The sequence below is a fragment of the Felis catus genome, chromosome E3 (genome assembly GCF_018350175.1).
Source record: "Felis catus isolate Fca126 chromosome E3, F.catus_Fca126_mat1.0, whole genome shotgun sequence".
Classification (NCBI taxonomy): domain Eukaryota; kingdom Metazoa; phylum Chordata; class Mammalia; order Carnivora; family Felidae; genus Felis; species Felis catus.
The window spans coordinates 2,701,445-2,712,847 of NC_058383.1; the positions used below are offsets into that span (position 1 = coordinate 2,701,445).

General features: G+C 43.7%; 1 pseudogene; it reads left to right on the forward strand.

The window, feature by feature from the left end:
- Positions 1 to 56: 56 nt before the first annotated feature.
- On the forward strand, positions 57 to 9,674 carry LOC123382662 (annotated as a pseudogene).
- Positions 9,675 to 11,403: the final 1,729 nt, after the last annotated feature.

Genomic DNA, 11,403 nt, shown 5'->3' on the forward strand with positions numbered 1-11,403 from the left:
GGATGTCATCTTTCCTATTGTGACACCCTTTTCCCTTAAAGGAGCCACTGGTGATGATGCAGTACAGTCTGTTTAGAAACAAGGTTTCAACCAGGCTCCATGTTAAGCTGGGCAACATTATCCTTTCTGGGAAGAGGTCTTTGAAGGTTTGTGCAGACTTGGTAAAAGGGAACACTCCAGGGAGGGCCTTGGTTTCATGAAAGTCCCCTCTCTGTCCCCAACTCCCTTGCAGCTAACCCCAGGGGAGAAACTTTAAAAGAGAAAATGAAGACCTAGAAGACTCCAAAGGTTGCTTTTTCAAAAGGCTCTAGTTTCCAAGAGTACTATTTTTATTCTTTGGTTTTAGAACTTGGGTGAATTCATTTATTCATCAACAAATGTTTATTTAATTCTTACTATGTCAGGCACTAGGCAAGTCAGTGGAACTCAACCCTGGACAGTAAGACGCCCACCTTGCCCTCAGAGAACAGAAAGTCCAGTGAGGGATTCATTCATTCATACATTCATTCATTCAGTACTGTTTATTGAGTGCTTACTATGTGCCTGGCATTGTTCTAGAGACCAGGACACACAGTAGTGGACAAAACAAACAAAAGTCATTCTGGTGGGAGATGGGAATTTTTCAGATAATTACATAATGTATATAATTATAAAATGTAATAAGTACAGCAAAGAAAACCTTCTTAAAAACACCTTCCCTGGATTCTATACCCAGCTAAACTATCATTCAGTAGTCAAGGCAAAGCAGAGATATTTTCAGATATACAACAAATAAGAGACTATATTACCGCCAGATACTCAATGTCAGAGGGAAGTGGGCAAGGAAGAAAGGCATGAAAAACAAGAAACAACACAAAAAATCATGAAATATACTGGCAAATGCAATGAACTATTGCTTATGTTAAAATGCTACTTTTTTTGTCTTAACAGAGAAAAAAATTATAATTCGTGAAAATGAGTGAAATAGAAAAGCAGGATAAAGGAGAAATAATATTACAAAATAACAAAAACTGGCTTTTAAATCAAACAAATAAAATAGACAAGCCTTTAGCAAGATTTAAAAATGGATGGAACCTTTCAGTCCACCCACAGAGGGTTCCATACGGTATTGTTCTGCATTCCTGTCAGAACTTAAAGGGAAACCGTCACAAGATCCAGAGCCCTTGATGTCCTGCAAATGAAGGAGGAGGATGTCCTCAAATTCTTTGCAGCAGGAACCCACTTAGGTGGCATCAACCTTGACTTCCAAATGGAACAGTACATCTACAAAGGAAAAGTGATGGTGTCTACAACATAAATCTGAAGAGAACCTGAGAGAATTTTCTGCTGGCAGCTGGTGCCATTGTTGCCATTGAAAACCCGGTTGATGTCAGTGTCGTATCATCCAGGGGTACTGGCCAGTGAGCTGGGCTGCAGTGTCCCCTGCTACTGGAGCCACTCCTATTGCCAGCCACTTCACTCCTGGAACCTTTGCTAATCGCATCCAGACAGCCTTCTGGGAACCAAGATCCTCTGGTGGTTACTGATCCCAGTGCTGACCACCAGCCTCTCACGGAAGCATCTTATGTTAACCTGTCTACCATCGCTCTGTGTAACAAAGACTCTGCTCTGCACTGTGCGGAGATCGCCATCCCTTGCAACAACAAGGGAGCATGCTCAGTAGGTCTGATGTGGTGGATGCTAGCCCCAGGAAGTTCTGCGCATGCATGGCACCATTTCCAGTGAACACCCATGGGAGGTCATATTTGATCTCTACTTCTGCAGAGATCCTGAAGACATTGAAAAGGAAGAGCAGGCTGCTACTGAAAAAGGCTGTGACCGAAGAGGAATATCAGGGTGAATGGGCTTCACCAGCTCCTGAGTTCACTGCTCCTCAACCTGAAGTCATAGACTCATCAGAAGGTGGGCAGGTGCCCTATGGCAGCTCCCTACTGAAGGCTGGAGTGCTCAGGTCTGCAGCTCCCACCGCTCAGGCCACTGAATGGGTAGGAACAACCGGTGAGTGGTTTTAAGCTGTTCTTCCAGAAAGGCAAACAAAATGGAAATAAGGTTGGCAGAAATTAAACAGTTTCTAAAAGAAAAAAAAAATGATGGAAAAAAGGTAAATAAACAATGATAGAAATAGATACAAATGGACATACAGTTGAAATTTTTTTTAAATTGGAATAAAAGAAAAGAAAATAAGGCAGATATAATGAACAACTTTATGTCAACAAACTTGAAAACTTAGATAAAGTGAATGATTTTCTGGAAAAATATAGACTTCCAACAATGACTCAAGAATGTTTTAAAACTCTGAAATACACCAACAACCATTAAAGAAATTGAGCCAGCAATGGAAAATACCCTCGACATCAATCCCACACTCCCACCCCCAAACACACAGACAAAAGGTGCTGATTCTGTTTTACAGATGAGTTCTTACAAAACTTCATTGAATAGAGAGAGCCCCATCTTATAAAAGCTATTATAGAGACTAGAAAAAGAGGGAAAACTATAAATTTAACATAATTACGATGGCAAAACCAAATTCTCATGATGCCACAAATAGGGTTCAAGCCAGTGCCTTGCTTGCTGGCCTATAAAGGGAGGTGTCGGTTACCTTGCACATAGAAAGAGTCAGGAAAAGAAAGCAAGGTTATCACTGGTCATCCTTCACATTAAGCCATGTGTTCAATTGAGAAATTTGTTTACTGCACAAAGACCAAGATGTCTCACATGAGACTTGGGTGACACCATTTCAGAAGCTGGAGTTACAAAGCTGAGGTTTGCCAATCCACTGTGGTCCATTTAAATGCAATTGCTAGAAATATCACTTCATCAGAAATGAGGAACTTGGATGATTGCCAGACCAAGTGGGATGCCAGATCAACAGGTTGAAAACCATGACTGTCCTGAGCAAATCAGGAAATTTAGATCCTATGCTGATAAGAGATCAGCAATATTCTGGATGTAAAATCAAAATGCAAAACCAGTAGCATTCCTCTAGAACGATAGAAACCAGGTAGAAAACATAATATAAGGAAAAGACACAGAAGCATGATAGAAGAAAGCTACAACAACAACCAAAAGTATTTAGACCAATTGTGAACATAGCAAATTTTTAAAAACTTTATGAAGAAAAGCATGAAACAAGACCAGAGGTGTTTTGTTTTATTTTGTTTTAATGCATGGATCAATCACATACAAGCTTTAGGAATTTTCAGTTTAATAAAGGTACGGATTCTCGTCCAATTAATTTACAAACTGAATTCAGTCCCAAAAGGATTTCTCAAGGAATTTCCCAAGCCAAGGTTTAAGATGGTTCCTGGAGCCCCAGCTATAGAATCCACATTCCAAGGAACAAGAAGAGGGAAAGAGAAGAGGAAGAAAAGGGCATGTCACAATCCCACCTTCTTTGGTCCCACCCAGGAACCCCTGCTTATTTTATTGCGGCCAGAATATAGATGTAGTCACATCTGGGAACAAGAAAGGTGAGGAAAGGTGTCTTTTCAACTGGCCATGTTGCTACTCTGAGTAACCTGAGGTCTGTTGCTGAGGAAGGGGGAGGAGGTTTGGGAAGCAACCAGCAGTCTTTGCCATCAACTTAAATGTCTATCTTTAGGAGAAGGAGAAATAACTTGCAATTACATTCACAGCAGAGTACTACATAGTGGTTAAAATGAGGACAACAGAGGCACGTGGATCCATATAGCTAAGCTTCAAAACAAAAATCTCTTGCTTGAAAAAGAAACTTGCAAAATGACTCAAACTGTATGATACCATTTTTATAAAGTTTAAAAGCCTACAAAACAACCCCGTGTATCTTTTATGGCTACACAAAATACTTATGTTGGGAGGATGTAAAAACATGAATGGGTATGAAAAACATTGAATGCAGGATGGTGATTATCCCGTGGAGAGGGAAGGCGGGCAATGGGATCAGAAACAGATACATCAAGGATTTCAGTTTTCCCGATGATGCTTTATTTCTCCAAAAATAAAAAATAAAAAAGATTTGAAGGAAAATATTTTTAAAGTTAAATCATGAGTACTCAGAGTTTAAGCTATCGTTCCCTATACATTTCTATATGTTTGACATTTTTCATAGTTTATGGGAGAGAGAAGCCTTGAAAAGGCATAACTAACGAGGTGTAACTTACATACAGTGAATTCACACATCTCAAGTGTACAACTTGATAAATCTTTACAAAGCACATAAATCCAGAGCATGATATAGAAGCCAGCACTGCAGAAGCTTCTCTTGAGTCACCTCTCGATGATAGCGTTCACAAAGAATAACCACCATTGCGACTTCCATCACCATAAATGAATCGTGTTTGTTTTTGACTATTGTACGAAGCAGCCATGCAGCCTCCTACAGCATATTCTCTTTAATGACTGGTTTCATTGTCCCCATAGTATGTCACTGTGGTTCATCCTGAGGGGCTGTCTTCTCCACCACTGTGGTGCTGACCCAGTTGGAAGGCAGGGGCTCCACACTCAACATTGAGAAGAGTGTCTTTTCCTTCTGAGCCCTGCAAAGCAGGGGGGAGGGAGCTGAATTTTGGATGGTTTTCAGAATCCTCTACCCGAGGCTGTTGAGGGAGCTGATGTCCCGCCCACAGTGTAGGTGGCTTTGACAATGCTCCCCAGCTCCCTCCTGACCCTCAGTCTTCCATTTCCCTCGCCTGATGTCTGCTTTAAATAAAGTAACAACCAAGTGTCAGGGACTGCGGAGAGGCTTGGGACAGCCTTCCCGCCTCAGCCCTCAGACAGCTCACCAGGGGTGTAAAAATAATTAAAGTTGCAAAGGGAGATGTAGGTATTATTTTTAGACATGTGTCCCAGGTTTGTCTCTCTTCGGTGCCCTGTTCCAGTCCCTCGCTGGGTGCCGGTGTTTTTAAAAGTTAACTCCTTCATGTTGGGTTTGCCAAAAAATGTTAACTTATGGAGCAAAATGCCGAGATGTGATATGTTCCCGACGCACGCTGGTGGGTCCTGCAGCTGGACGAGGAGGAGGCGGGCACTCTGGAGTCTCCTAACGTGTGCTTTGTTCCCTGGGTGTTGAGTGAGGGTGAGCTGTGCTCCCTCCACCCGCTCCCTGATGTGTGGAGGCTGCAAGGCGGACCCTTGTTCCAGGGCAGCCGAATGCTCCCCCTGGCTGTTCCCTGGAATCCATCATTGAAAGTAATGGACTGATGGAAGTCTGTGGTCCAAACTACAAGAATAAGAGAGAGTGGCGTGAAACACACGCCCGTTATGCAGAGCACAGTGCAATTCGACATCTGTTTTAAATGAGTCATTTCCGCTTCCATGTTATCACTTTGTTATGTCCGCAGTGGTGAGGCTCGTCAGAGTTACGTGTATTTCCATTGGTTTCCCTGGAAAGATGGATTGTCAAAGATGACGGTCTGAATTTGACCGCCAGAACCCATGGTCCACACGTCTGGGCCCCATTCCCAACCTACTTAGAGAACCCATGTCACAATGGCTTTGTTTTTGCATAAACAAGAGGATGACACTAATTATCCAGGTCAAATAGTACACGCAAAGCTCAGAAAAGGCATCTGGTGAGGACACCATTCATAGTCACGCTGCGAGTGGAAAATGAGGAACCGTGATGGGCAGTTTTGTTGCCTTAGTGAAGCTGATTCACTATCCATTGCAAAGGAGATATTTTGCTTATTTCAGCAAGGAAGCGGAAATGTGGTAGAGTGCAATCCCACTTCAGTGGAATCCCAAGTGGACGGTGTCCATGTGCTTGTGATTCCCCTTCGATCCGAGAAGGAAGAAAGAATCACGACTCTGGAGAAAGGAATAATGGAAGATCAGCAAGGTGCTGATGAGATGCCAGCTGAATTATAGACAGTCTGTCCAGGGAGGGGGGGAGGCAGTGTACTTGAGAATTCAGCCAAGGAGAACAGTGGAAACCAATAAATTATTTTGGCTGCCAAGAATAAAAACGTGTTGGTGGAAGAGGCACAGAACAAGTCACTGGGAAGGAAGGGAAGGAGTGTTGAGCGAGATTTCGATGTGGTGCCAGAGCCTCTCAAGTTGTGGGAAGACAGCTGGTGCAGTGGCTGCTGCCCTAATCCTCTGTCTGCAGCTCCCTGGGGCCACACAGTGTGGCTTAGCTTTCCCCTTTGCTACCTGCAGTGAGAGGAGAAATGTTCCTTGTTAAAATCTGAGCCACTCGTACGTTTATCAAATCCTGGATCTTCCCGGGTGCCCACACTGGGGATTAGCAAACAACTAAATGCCGTTAATCCCCCCCCCAAAACCCCCAAAAACAAAAAGCAATCAAAAAACAAAAACAAAAAAAGCCTCTGAAGGATGCAGGAGCACCTTTGCACAGTTCTCTTGGAGCCAAAGTCCATGGACTTTCAATCTTGTCGAAATCACGACTAATTAATACCTTCTCACTTCCCACTGAAAGAAAAACAATTTACAATTAAGTCAGGCAGCCTACGCAAAATCACTCTAACACCTTCTATGTATGTTTTGAAACGTGCTCTCACATTTCATGATCCGTTTATTTTACAAGATGAGTAAACGGCACACAATTATGGTGATAATATGGCTGAGGTGTGCGGTTTTTATCTCTTTGCAGTAAATTGTGGTTGTTCAAGCCTTCACAGTAACATTTGTATCCCTTTTTCAATTTCTTCCTATCGCTTGACAATAAATATGAGTTTTTTGTTTCAAAAAAAGGTTGGCTTACTGTAATCGTAACACCTATTCAGATAGCACTGTAATTTAAAAAAAATTCTTGGTAGGCACAACTCAACGAAATTAATTACACTAACCAAGATATTCTAGGGTATGTGCCTCTGAAAATATAATATTAAATATATTAGCTTTGTTGTGTGTCATTTTTCTCTGCCTAGGCAAAAAGTACTGTCTGGATAATTGAGCAGGCAATTTTGCTTTTGAACGATACTATCAAAGGACACAAGGATTTAATTTCAGATTTTTTTTTTTATTAGAAGACTACATTCCACATATAATTCTCAGCGCTGGATCAGGGCTGACGCGCTTCAGAGATTCATGAGCAGCTGGAATGAACATCAAAAATCAAAGCCAGGGCTGTGGGGAGAGCTGGACCACAGAGGGTTTCTTGGCATCTTAGACCTGGTCTCTTTATTGCTCATTCCCTCTGAAATGTCCTCAGTCTACCTTTGCCAGAGGCGTTCTCAGATGTGAGTAAAGGGAGCCTGGTAGGCTGTTTGTAGGGTCCAAAAGGATTAAGATTTGAAGGTGACAGCCCCTGTTAGGATAATCTCCCTCAAAACTCTCTAAACAGTTGAGGGTAATATCCTTATACCTTTTGCCTGTTGGCTCTCTCCTGGGGGAAGTCTCAAATGTGCTTGAAAAAAGAGTCTCAAGAAAATAGGCAATCTTACCTTTGCGGAGTATGGCAGGAAACCATGGTAATGTCACAGCAAGCCTTCCACCACAGTGACATGGGTGGCCTCCCATTAATTAGGTTAGGGAAATGCAGAACTAAATTGCCATTTGGGGAGAGTAAAATGAAATCCTCTTTTTTTTTTCATGCCTCCTGAATTTTGAACGCACCCAATACGGCCACAGCCAAAAGCACCCTTAAAGACCCTCTGACATTTTAAGAAATCTAGGGGTTGACTTTACCCTAAAGCCCTCCTCCCGTGTCCCCACACTATCACACCAACTCTACGGAGAGAGATGCAAACCTAAATGGTCATTTATATGACAGTAATGACAAGTAAGCTCTGCCAATAGCACTCTGCCTTTTGCAAAGTGGCTTTGCAGGTAGCAGCCCATTTGTTTGTGAACTCAAGATCCCTTGGACCTGACGGTGGTGGGGGCAGATGGGCAGAAGGCATGTGGGCTTTGATTTATTTCTCCAAATCATAATAGGAATCAGAGCAAAGGGAGATGCGATCATTATGCTTTGTAGAACTCCCTCTGCCCCTCTCTCTTCTTGTCCATGAGCTCCAAATCTGTATTGAGCTCCATGGACCCTCATCACATTTTATTTGGGTGCTATTCTTCATATGCTTTCTATAGCAGTTCATAAGGCGTCCTTAGAATGGCAGGAGGTGACCACTCCCTGCTTCTCTGGGGATCACTCGTTCTGAAATGTGACTCTTTCATTCTTCTCCAATCACCAGGACTGATGGGGGAGTAGGTTGAGGCTGCAAAGCCAGCACAGCTGTTTTGTGACTCATGGGAATATCATATTTAGCATGTTTTCCCCAGTGAAATGTATTTATTTAGATGACACATAATACTGTTTAAAAGCCAACCCTCCTTCGCTCTCGCACTCAGCCTTATGGAAGAAAACAGAGGAGTGAAAAAGGCAGAATGAGCTCATTTGGGAGAGCCAGCTGGTCGGAGAGTTCTCTCGGGCCATTCATGCAATGAGCTCACACTGGAAATCTAAACAACAGGGAAATTGACACTGGGTACTGAACTACAGGGCACAAGAAATAGGAAGTAGCTTGTAGACAGCTCTTCCTTAAGGATTTGTGGCTCACAAATCTTTCCACTGGGGCCAGGAGATCACTGATTACACACAAGCATTCTGGAGAGAATAACATGGCCATCTACCACTTGAGTTGATAGGGCATCTCGGGAAGTGATAGCAACATTATGGCTTTTATCCTCTCTGTAGGTCAGCCTCTGGAAGGTAACAAGACCATTAGCACTTGAACAAGCCAGATGGCCCACTCAGCAGATAGCAGGCTCCCTCCTTGACCCAGTCCCCCAGTTCAGCTGTTCCCAGACTTGGCATCACTGTGCCTTGCCGAGCTAGAGCTCAGAACATCTCCCAAACACAGGGAGTTAGGAGGGGAAGTGTGTAAATGAAGACAATGTGTCAGTGATGGACAGCCTTCCCTCCCCCGCTTTCTCGTTGTTCTCAGTGATGTCTGGAGCACGGTGACTTTGCTGAAGCAGCATTCTGGGGGCAATCTCCAAGGGCTCCCATTTTATGAAGTTTATCACCTTGAACTTGCTCACATTTGATCTCATTTCCCTCCTTCCTGCCCACCTGTACAGAGTCTTAAGATCTTCCTGGCTCCCTGTCATCAATTTCCCATCCCTGTCCTTTTATCTGCTAACCCTGGGCTTTCTGTGTACCTGCCCCCCACTTCCTTCAGCTCTTGTGAAAGAATATTAAATAAAACTGGGGCTGGCACTGATCTTTCGGGAGTCTTGCTCTTTGCACCTCCCTTTGGAGAACTGCCTCTGTCCCCTTATCATTAATGTTTGTTCCTTGCTCCCTATCATTCCCCAACTGTGTCAAACAACCGTCATCTCCGTTGGTCAGTGGCTCAATTATTTCAAAAGGCCTTTAGTGAATAACACTCCTTGAAATCTTGTGAGTAGGTGTTTTTCAAACCTTCTGTGGCTGTGAACCTCTTAGTTACTCCACTCTTGTGCCATTGCCAGATACCTAGAAGGGTGTGAATGGGTAGATCAAGAGTAGAGAAGGTACCCAATCAGTGAATATCTGGTTATCAATAACAACAAGGAGCCCAGGGAACAGTGCAACACAGAAAACAGCCCTTGCCTGCCTGGATTGCTTTCAGTCCTTATAGAATCAGCTTCAGATATAGGCTAAAGGGGAGCCCACTTTTCATAGGCCACCCTCCAGCCTCCCCTTTCAACTCAGTCTCCACTGCAGGGTCCTGTATCCAGCCTCTGGCTCCCTGCACAGTCAAATCCAGGGAAACTGCTGCTCTTTGTTCTATCTTGGAGGGCAGAGGAGAGCATCACAATTTTCTGTGGGTAGAGTGATAAAGATGGTGATGATGGGGGCACTTGGTGGCTCAGTTGGTTAGGCATCCAACTTCAGCTCGGGTCATGATTTCACGGCTCTTGGGTTTGAGCCCTGCATTGGGCTCTGCTGACAGCTCAGAGCCTGGAGCCTGCTTCAGATTCTGTGTCTCCCTTTCTCTCTGCCCCTCCCCTGCTCATGCTCATGCTCATGCTCTCTCTCTCTCTCTCTCTCTCTCTCAAAAATAAATAAACATTAAAAATAAATAAATAAACTACATTAAAAAATGATGATGATGGTGGTGAAGATGATGGTGATATGGATGACACTGGTGATGGTGATGAAGACGATGGTGGTGATGGTGATGATGGTGATAATAAGATGATAGTGGTGGTGGTGGGGATTATGGTGGTGGGGATAGTGGTTGTGATGGTGGTGGTGGTGATAATGATGGTGGTGGCTGTGATGGTGGTGGTGATGATGATAAAGATAATGGTAGTGGTGATGATGGGGATGGTGGTGGTTGTGATGGTGATGAAGGTGATGATGGTGGTGATGATAAGGATTGTGGTGCTGGTGATGATGACTGTGGTGATGATCGTGATGATGATGGTGGTGGTGATAATGACATTGAAGATAATGGTGATGGTTGTGATGGTGGTGGTGATGATGAAGATAATGAAGATGATGGTGATGATGGTGATGGTGATGATGATGGAGGTGGGGGTGATGATGGTGGTGGTGGTGATGATAGTGATGATGATGGTGGTGAGGATGATGAAGATAACGTTGATGGTGGTGATGGTGGCGGCCGTGGTGACGAGGATGGTGGTTCTGATGGTGATGATGGTGATGATAGTGATGATGATGATGGTGATGATGATGGTGAAGATAACGTTGATGGTGGTGATGGTGGCGGCCGTGGTGGTTCTGATGGTGATGATGGTGGTGATGATGATGAAGATATTGGTGATGATGGTGATGGTGACGATGAAGGTGATGGTGATGATGGTGATAATGAAGATGATGGTGGGGGTGATGGTAATGAAGGTGATGATGGTGATGGTGGTGATGATGATGACGAAGATAGTGGTGATGGTGGTAGTGGTGGTGATGATGACAGCAACAGTTTGTACTATCAAGGCAACATCATAGCAGTTTGCATGTATTAACTCATTCAATTCTTAGGACATCCTTATGAGCCAAGTATCATTATCATAATCAATCTCGCATTTGACACATGAGGAAACTGAGGCCCAGAGCCATTAAATAACTTGCTTAAGTGACACAGCCAGTAAAGGCAGAGCTAGGATTTAGACCCAGACAGTCTGCCTCCAAAGCTTATGTTCTCAGCCACTGCACTGAAGGTGCAGATGATTCAGAGTTTTTGACACAGTACATTTCCAGAAGTGACTGAACTTGCATTAATATTATGTAGAACTATCATCAGTTGTGTTCAGCAACCCCGTAAGCAATGAGGATGGGATGGGAGGCAAGGGGACAGAGGACCGCACCATGACACACATTTTCTCAAAGGGAATCTTCTGTAGAAAATAAATATAAGCAGAGCTGTTTGGGAAGAACAGGTAAGGGAGCCTGGAGTCTTACTCCCGACCTCCTCAAAGACCCTGCAAAGTGGCTGTAGGGTGCTGTAGAACTCA